Here is a 9,086-nt window from a genome sequence, read left to right as displayed (position 1 = left end):
ATTATTTTCATTAGTATGCTAGGAGGGGACCATTGACTCGCGCTAGCTTAGCCACTCCAGATCCCTGAAACCAACAAATAACTTACAAACTGCACAGAATTAGTTGAAATCAACTCCACCAAGTAACCGGCTAACTCAAAGATTAAGCCTAATGTCAAAAATTCTGAACTTCCGCTTTAATATTAATATTAAATTATAAAGAATACTGAATAGGTGTTAATTTGTCTCAAATGAATGAAAATGTTAAATGAATGGCATCAAGTGGAAATGAAGGCTTACCACACCTGAAGTATTTAATTGTTGTGTCATTCAATATATGTCAGTAGCATGAATAGATATATAGCAATACAGTATATACATAGTTATTCTTAGCAAAATAAGGTGAAATATGGAATACTTTCTTGCACCACCCTTGCTTCATGGCAAAAACACACCACCTTTAAACTGGTTAAATTCCCTTGTTTTCAGTGTAAATCTAATAGAAATAAATGAAATTATTTGTAAGTGCTTCAAGTAAATTTGACTCACTTGGATTTCTTAAAATAACAATAGCTAGCTGAAAATAGGTTTAACAGACTTATTTTAAGCAATAAATTAGCATATTCAATTAAAAAAAAAAAGCTTGTTTGTTAGAAATGTTGCCAATTCAAGAACAGATATTGTTCAAAACATAATTTGAAAGAGAATTTTTCCTGATTTACTTAAAAAATGACCAACTTTTAGATGTACATATGTGCTTAATAAGAACTAACAGTAACAGTTACTTTAAATAAGGGGAATAATCTGACGCATTAATCTGTTTACCAGTCTTTAACTCTCAAAACAAGATGGAGAAAATGATTTGACTAGATTTAAGAAAAATAATCTGATTAAGAAATTATAAATTTGCTGTGTAATCTCTTCAAGCACATGAAAACGATCAACCATTCAAACTCACATTCACAACTGTAGACAATTCCATGTCCTTGATTAATTGAAAGCCCTTCACTTTAAGCATTTTAATCTTCTACTTTCTCGCCCGAATGAGACAAAACCTGCTTAGAGGCTGGGGAACAAGAATAACTGCGACATTTAGCCAATTTGAAGTCATCAATGAAGGCTGTTGCGCAACCCACCGTGTCACACTTGACAAAATCAAAATAGACACACAAGCCCCAACACTGTACTGGTTAAATAAAGGTATATTTATGGCACCGCTTTATGCTAAATAAATCCAAAACACTTTCCAACTTGTTTGGAAAATTTTCTCATTGTTTTACCCCTGTAATTTCTAGCAATTATACAAAAAATGTGAGCAGGGTTGTGTAGACTTTATTTATACACACGAGAGACAAACATGCCTATTCTGCATGTATTTAGTCTGAGTGAAAGATGTGCATGACAGGAAGTCATATAGTGAAACAGAAAATCACCACGTGTCTAGAGCAGCTATGAGGTTACTACAGGCCAAATCACATGAACATTTCGTAAGAAAAAAAGAATACAAATAGTTAACTTTTCTGACGTAGGGAACTATTACGAAAGATAATTGTATTTAATCATGATTTCATTATTTTGTTGGGCATTTTGAGTATATGTGCATGACCAAATGAGTGTAAACAAACATCATGCCTGCCATATTTCTGCACCTACAACTCTGTAATCTGATTACAGACGCATTATTATGTAATAAGCTCTGCATCTGATTGTGGACAACCCCCCTCAATGAAGAAAGAAAGCTTGTTGGTCTCCCCCATTTGGCTGGGCTCCATGACTGTGGACACACTGCCCGGTGATTCCCAGAACCAAGCCTCAAGTGTGTGTCTAACAGAACATAATGCTGTTTTTAACATTTGACCTTTCAATTGAGGACAGTGCTAGTCAAACACAGCAATCTTGCTACTTTAAAGCAACAATAGTATTGTGTATATACCGTAATTTTCGGACTATAAGCTGCTACATTTTTCCCTCAATTTGAATCCTGCAGTTTATAGTCCAGTTTGTTGATTTATTGGGTTAATAGGTAACACCTTATTTGACAGCGGCGTCATAAGACTGCTGTAAGACCATCATAATTATGAAATGACACTATCATGGGCAATAATGAATGCATATGACAGATGTCATTAAATGTCATGAGGCCAGTTATGTCACTGACTCCATTTATGTCCAGCTCAGAACTTCAAATCCATTCAAAAGTTAGATAATTTGCCAGATGACACAAAATGATATCTATCATCAGCATTCATTAATGCTCATGGCAGTGTCATTTCATAATTATGATGGTCTCATGATAGTCTTATGGTGTCATTGTCAAATAAAGTGTTACCAAATACCATAACTATGAATTAATGAAACAACCGGAACACTAACTGAAGAAATAATTCACATAGAACATGTACTTTGATGGTTATTAACATCTGCTGTGCTGCATTGCATGTTAGGAGGCATGCTGGACGACAACAGAGTTGACAGCACGTGGCAGCAGTGGTTGACTGTCTCCCTCAAGGGAGCAGTGATGGCCAAATGAAGCTGTGCAGTCAATTGGTTCAAAGCTTCATGGTGGTTCATTCGGTCTTATGACAGTCTTTTGATGCCACTGTCAAATAAAGTGTTACTGGTTAATATCTTTTAGTGTAAATATGCCATAATACAGTGAGGACAGCTGCAGCTTATAGCACAGTACCGCTTATATACGTATAAACAAATGCCGTTTTTGTTTCATATTCGGTGGGTGACAGTTTATAGTCAGGTTCACCTTATAGTCCGAAATCTACGGTACAGTATATTTTAATTAACACTGCCATTGACAGAGATAGATGTCCCATCCATTTTGACTGAGAGGAGCGAATGGACGAACTCCTCTCAGTCAAAACGGATGGGACGTCTACGTCTATTGCTGTCAATGGCACAGAAACACGACCATTTCATATGTTTTTTTTCGTTATTGCCACAAAACATACTCTGTATACATACTGTGTAACATTAATAATTCCAAGGGTGGTCCCTTGTTGCTAGGCAGAACTGCCATCAATCCATTAAAAAAAATTGTGAACTACAGGTTCATTCACACTGAAAAAGTTTTATCTAGCTGCATAGATCTACAGCAGGGGTGCCACTCTCATTTTTGTTGCGGGCCACATTTTTGTTAGGGTTTCCTTGGGAGGTCCATTATGGATATGTTCAATCAACTAATTGACAAAAAAATTGATTATCAAATGAGTCAACAGCTATTTTTGATTGTAGGGACTGTTAACCTATAATTGGCTAAATCCTCTTGTCTGAGATTCTTAATAGCAAACATTTGATTTAAAAAACTATTTATGTTATACATTTTGAAATTTAAAAAAATTGGGAAGGAATTTAGGAAATATTCTATTTTTTTTTTAAAAATTCATTTTGAAATGTATTTTTTTTCCAATTTGAAAAAGGAAACAAAACTATTAATATTACCCTTTTATTAATATTTTTTCAAATTTATTTTGCATTTTATTTTATTTTTTTTTTAAGTAAAAGAAGCAAATATTCACTACATTTATTTTTGTTTAATTTTCTATTTTACATAAAAAAAAAAATTTAAAAAAAAGAAAAAAACTACATTTTCTCTGATGAAATAAATGAAACATTTAGTCACATGATTCATTTTTTCGGGCCACACAAAATGATGCGTTTTGCATATTAATATTTTATTGACTTACATTGTTTAAATAAAAAATACAAAAAAATTATTCATTTATTCATTTATTTATCTATTTTTCATTTTAGAAACAAAGAAATAATATTCGGTGATTAAATCAGAGGAACATGAAATCTCGTGATGAACTTTCGCAGGCCACACAAAATGATGTGGCGGACCGGATCCGGCCCCCGGGCTTTGATTTTCACACTTTGTTGCTTGGCAGAGTTCATAACCAACAAGTCTAATTCGGTGACTGAAACCAGAGTCAAATACCCAACACAAAATGCACCGTAAAGATTTCTTAACAGACATTAATTTCGCAATTCCACCACTGCTCTATATTAAATATGAATTAGAAATATGTCCAACAGCACCATTTGTCTTAGCACTGCATCCATTTCCTCATGCTTTGCTTCGCTTTGCTACTTCTGTACAATGTGAGTGCAGTTGCAGAACGCAACCCAGAAAATCATTTTCTGTTATCTCGCAATATTTTTTTGCACCACACAACCGTTGAACACGTGACTATTGTGATTTGTGATCTCATAAACCCCCCCCCGCACACACACACTATCGGATGAACCCAGCCAGAGAGGGAACATGGAAACACGTGCCGACTTTTCCAAGAATTGAATGATTTACCAAGGAGTCGCCTGCAGAGAGAGTTCAGTGGGAGGAGACAATTCAGAGCGAGTAGTCTTTTGGCGGGAAAAAAACCCTTCACTTTATGGGTTTGCTTGTGCAGTTGCAGACATTTAACTCATTGGCTGCCATTGACGGCGCGATTAGTCAATGGCATATATAACATTCTTTCAATCGCTGCCACCCTCCCACTGCAAATGATTGATGGATTGGACGTCTACTAGTAATATAGTCATTTAAATTAATAGAAGAAGGCTAAAATTTTAGGGTCTGTCCAACAGTATCAAACTCAAGACTTGGGGGCCAAATTTAACCCACTACATCACATTGTGTGGCCGGCAGAAGTGAACAGAGGTGGGTAGAGTAGCCAAAAGTTTTACTCAAGTAAGAGTAATGTTATGTCAAAATAATATTACTCAAGTAAAAGTATAGGTAGTCTTTCAAAAAATGTACTCAAGTACAAGTAAAAAGGAACTTAGTGATAAGAATACTCAAGTAATGAGTAATATTGTGAGCAACTGCTTAATTTTTTATTTTCTTTAAAACAATGGTATTTTATTCTCGGCACAAAGTTATCTATATGAACAGTTTTTATAATGATACTGTACAATAAGCCATGACATAACCACACTAAGCCAAAGGAATACAAATAAATAAATTAAATTTTAGCGTTAAATAAAGACAAAAATGAAGCATTATTCGTCCAAAGAGCATGAGTGCCCTCTAGTGGTGAAAATAGTGAATAGTTTCTTCATAGTTCCCATTATAAAAGTATATATAAAAGGATCATACCTCCAGTTTTTCGTGGTCAATCAGTGTCAAATAAAAACTGGGAGAGAGGTCAAAATCCGTGCTTTCGAGTCATGTTAAGGGCGTTGCTCTATATCAAATACTTCATTTTTTACGGTGCTTTAAAAATGCCACGTGAATAGACGGGCTGGTGTGACCATAGTACGGCGAGCGTGCGTCTGATTGGTATAATGAGTCTTTGTAAAGCTACTTTTAGAAGTACATTTTTCTCAAAAAGTTACTCAAGTAAATGTAGTGTCGTACATGTAATACCTTACTACACACCTCTGGAAATGAATTATGAAGACTTCATATTTTTCGCTAAAATAAAATATAAATCAATCTTCTGTAGTCCTCAATGAAAGATTTAGGTGTACAGAAATCTGAGAATAATTAGTTTCCCCCCTGTTTTTATTTTTGATTAAAACAGATGAATGATAAAAAAACAACAACATTAAGGAAATAAAAAGAGATTGCTGACAGTTTTTTTTCTTTTTCTTTTTTAAATTAAAAACAAACAAACAAAAAAAACCCCCGAATATTTTCTAAATTTTCCCTTTGTTTTATTGTTAAAAATTTAAATAAAAAATCTAAATATAAAATTACCGTAATTACATTATTAAGAGATTTATAGCTTTCCCTTTTAAAAAATACAAATTAAAGAGAATACAAATAGTTACGGGTTACAAATGAGTTCCAGTCCTCCATTGGTGATGTAACCCGAATTTCAATGTCAATTGGAATTGACCCTTCAAGTACCCCTAAATATCCCCTAAATCTCAAAATAACTATCAAAAAACATGTATTATACGTCATATTAATAAAAAAGAAAGTAAAAAGAAGTGGAAAATGGCGGAGGAGACAAAAAAACCCGACTGGAGACAAAATGGCTGACGAGAGCGTTGTAAAGTCAAAATCACGAAAGTCGGGTATGCCGTAACCCGGGGACTACCTGTAACGCAAAGAAAATATTTATTTTCCCCAGATTTGTTTCTTTTAATTAAAAAATGTTATTCAATAGAATAAATTAAAATAAATATATGAGCGTCATTCAATAAATAAGGTGAAAATTTCAGTATAAGGACTTCTAATACTGATAGAAGCTTACTTTTTTCCTCTTTATTTTTCAACATAGTGTCCCAGCACTGTCACACACTTTTCCCATCTGTGCACAAGCTTCTGTATTCCCTCAGCCATAGACTTTATAATGTATTGACGGGACACAGGGCGCAGGGCCGATAAATAGGGCCCCTGCATTGTTGGCAAGGCCGTCAAACACAGACAAAGAGATTTTTTCATTGAAAATTCTTGTGAATAAAAGCTTAAATCCCTGAGTTCTGTATAGATATGGACGTAAAACAGTCTTGATTCTTGGTGAAAAGCAAAACAAAACAAAAAAACGTGCAGTTAGCATTTATTTTATGTAAGTATGTCGAAGTACAATACTAGTCCGTTAGTGAATTTAGCTAGCGGCCGCTTGATGTAAACTGAGCTTTTCCAGTGAAAATTCTTGTGAATAAATGCTTAAATCCCCGATATGGATGTAAACTGTTTCGATTCTTGGTTAAAAGCAAAAAAAAAAAAAAAAAAAGTGCAGTTAGCATTTATTTTACGTAAATATGTCAAAGTACCGGTCCGTTGTGGTGACGAAGGAGCTGAGCCAAAAGGCGAAGCTCTCGATTTACCGATCGATCTACGTTCCTACTCTCACCTATCGTCACGAGCTGTGGGTTGTGACTGAAAGAACAAGATCCCGGATGCAAGCGGCCGAAATGAGTCTCCTCCGCAGGGTGTCCAGGCTCTCCCTTAGAGATCGGTTGAGAAGCTCGGTCATCCGGGAGGGGCTTGGTGTCGAGCCGCTACTCCTCCGCGTTGAGAGGAGCCAGTTGAGGTGGCTCGGGCATCTGGTTCGGATGCCTCCTGGACGCCTCCCTGGAGAGGTGTTCCGGGCATGTCCCACCGGCGGGAGGCCCCGGGGTCGACCCAGGACACGCTGGAGAGACTATGTCACTCGGCTGGCCTGGGAACGCCTTGGAATCCCGCCGGAGGAGCTGGCTGAAGTGGCTGGGGAGAGGGAAGTCTGGGCTTCCCTGCTAAAGCTGCAGCCCCCGCGACCCGACTCTGGAAAAAGCAGAAGATAATGGATGGATGGATGGATGGATGTCAAAGTACAATGCTAGTCTGTCAGTTAATGTAGCTAGCGGCCGCCTGATGTAAACAGAGCTTTTCCGGTGACAATTCTTGTGAATAAATGCCTGAATCCCCGAATTCATTATAGATATGGACGTAAAACAGTCTCGATTCTTGGTTAAAAGCAAAAAAAAAAATGTGTAGTTAGCATTTATTTTACATAAATATGTTGCAGTACAATGCTAGTCTGTCACTAAATGTAGCTAGCGGCCGCCTGATGTAAACAGCTTTTCCGGTGAAAATGGACGTAAAGCAGTCTCAATTCTTGGTTAAAAGCAAAAAAAAAAACGTGCAATTACCATATATTCTACGTAAATATTGCGAACTATGATGCCAGTGCAGTAGCGGCGAATTCCTCCCATTGTTTTTTTCCACAATGTTTCAAAATGCATGCATGGTACGAAAAATATAATAATTACCCTGAATCCTCGAACAAATCACTCCTGAGACAATTCTTCCTGTTTGTATTCGGTACAAGTTTCGTACTTTTTCAACAGAAATCCGGCGTTAGATCGCTGCGTGCGTTTGTGAATAGCTCCTAATGATGTGGGCGGCCCCCTACTTGAATGAGAGGCGCAGTGCATGACCATTCTGACCCCTCGATACATTATGAAGTCTATGCCTCAGCATAAAAATCTTTGGACTGAGGTCTCAGTCAGTCATCATCACTTTCAACCTTTGTGCCATTTTACAGACATTTTTCCGGCATCATACACATAGTAATTTCAACTGGTTTGCACTCTTCAGAAACAAAAAAACTTGATAACTGACCGCTGTTCGATCCTGGAGCATGCTTCTTGGTCGGCCATCTTTGTTAATCGTCAAAACGCCAAAAAAAAAAGTTTTTTTTAATCTGCAAAAGACATTAAATCCATGTGAAAGAAAAGTAAAACGGAAAAAGTAAGCTTATTCTAGTATGAGAAGTCCTTATAATGAAAAATTCACCTCATTTATTGAATGACCCTCATACCACTAAGAAGCTTGAAAAGAGGATTCAGACAATTTTTAGTTCAACAATTTCTCTAAAAATCATGGCAGCCTTGTTGGCCCTCGTAAAGAAAACCCCAACTATGTGGCATGTGACAGACTTGAGAAGTCAGTACATGGAGTAAATGGCAAATGGTGAATGGCACCTTTCTGTATTGTATGTCAGACTATAAAAGTTATTTTTCTAGTAAAACTAGAAGCTAGACACCAACTTATTCCTGGTGACAGAAAGTCTTACTTTTCATATTGCCAGAACACAATATTCTGTAAATCTCCGAAGAGCATGTCACTGAATGAGTTCCGTAACATGAGAGTTAAAATACTAGGAACACCTCTCACAATGAATTCTTGCAATTCTATACCGTAGCAAACTACACTTAACCATTCCTGTTTAAAAAGGCACTTGAAATTGAATCCCCAAATGACTGTTTTAACTCACTCAAACCATGTTCCAAATAAACTACACGTGACCACAGGCTTTATTCATTCATATGGTGCTTCTGTGTACGCTGATGTTTCCCCTATCAGTTTAGCAAACATTTCGAGCTGGCTGCCACGTGAGCGAGAAAGAGGAAGCCGCTTTGCTGAGACAAGAGCCGTTCGATGGCCCTTCAAGGTCAAGAATGTGTTCGTTTCGTCACCACGGAGATGGGGGTGGTATTTAGCGAGAGTGGAGGGAAGGGGTTGGAGTTCCTTAACCAATCAGAAGGCAGACTGAGACACACACCACTAAAAACATTGGCCCGGCCCTCATTAAGGAATCGACAAGTGATGTCTTGTAATGAATGCAATATATCACTTTGTCTACCATTTAGTGGCC

This window comes from Corythoichthys intestinalis, chromosome 1, assembly GCF_030265065.1.
Source record: "Corythoichthys intestinalis isolate RoL2023-P3 chromosome 1, ASM3026506v1, whole genome shotgun sequence".
Taxonomy (NCBI): domain Eukaryota; kingdom Metazoa; phylum Chordata; class Actinopteri; order Syngnathiformes; family Syngnathidae; genus Corythoichthys; species Corythoichthys intestinalis.
The sequence above is the reverse complement of the archived record's forward strand: the minus strand, read 5'-3'. Positions refer to the sequence as shown.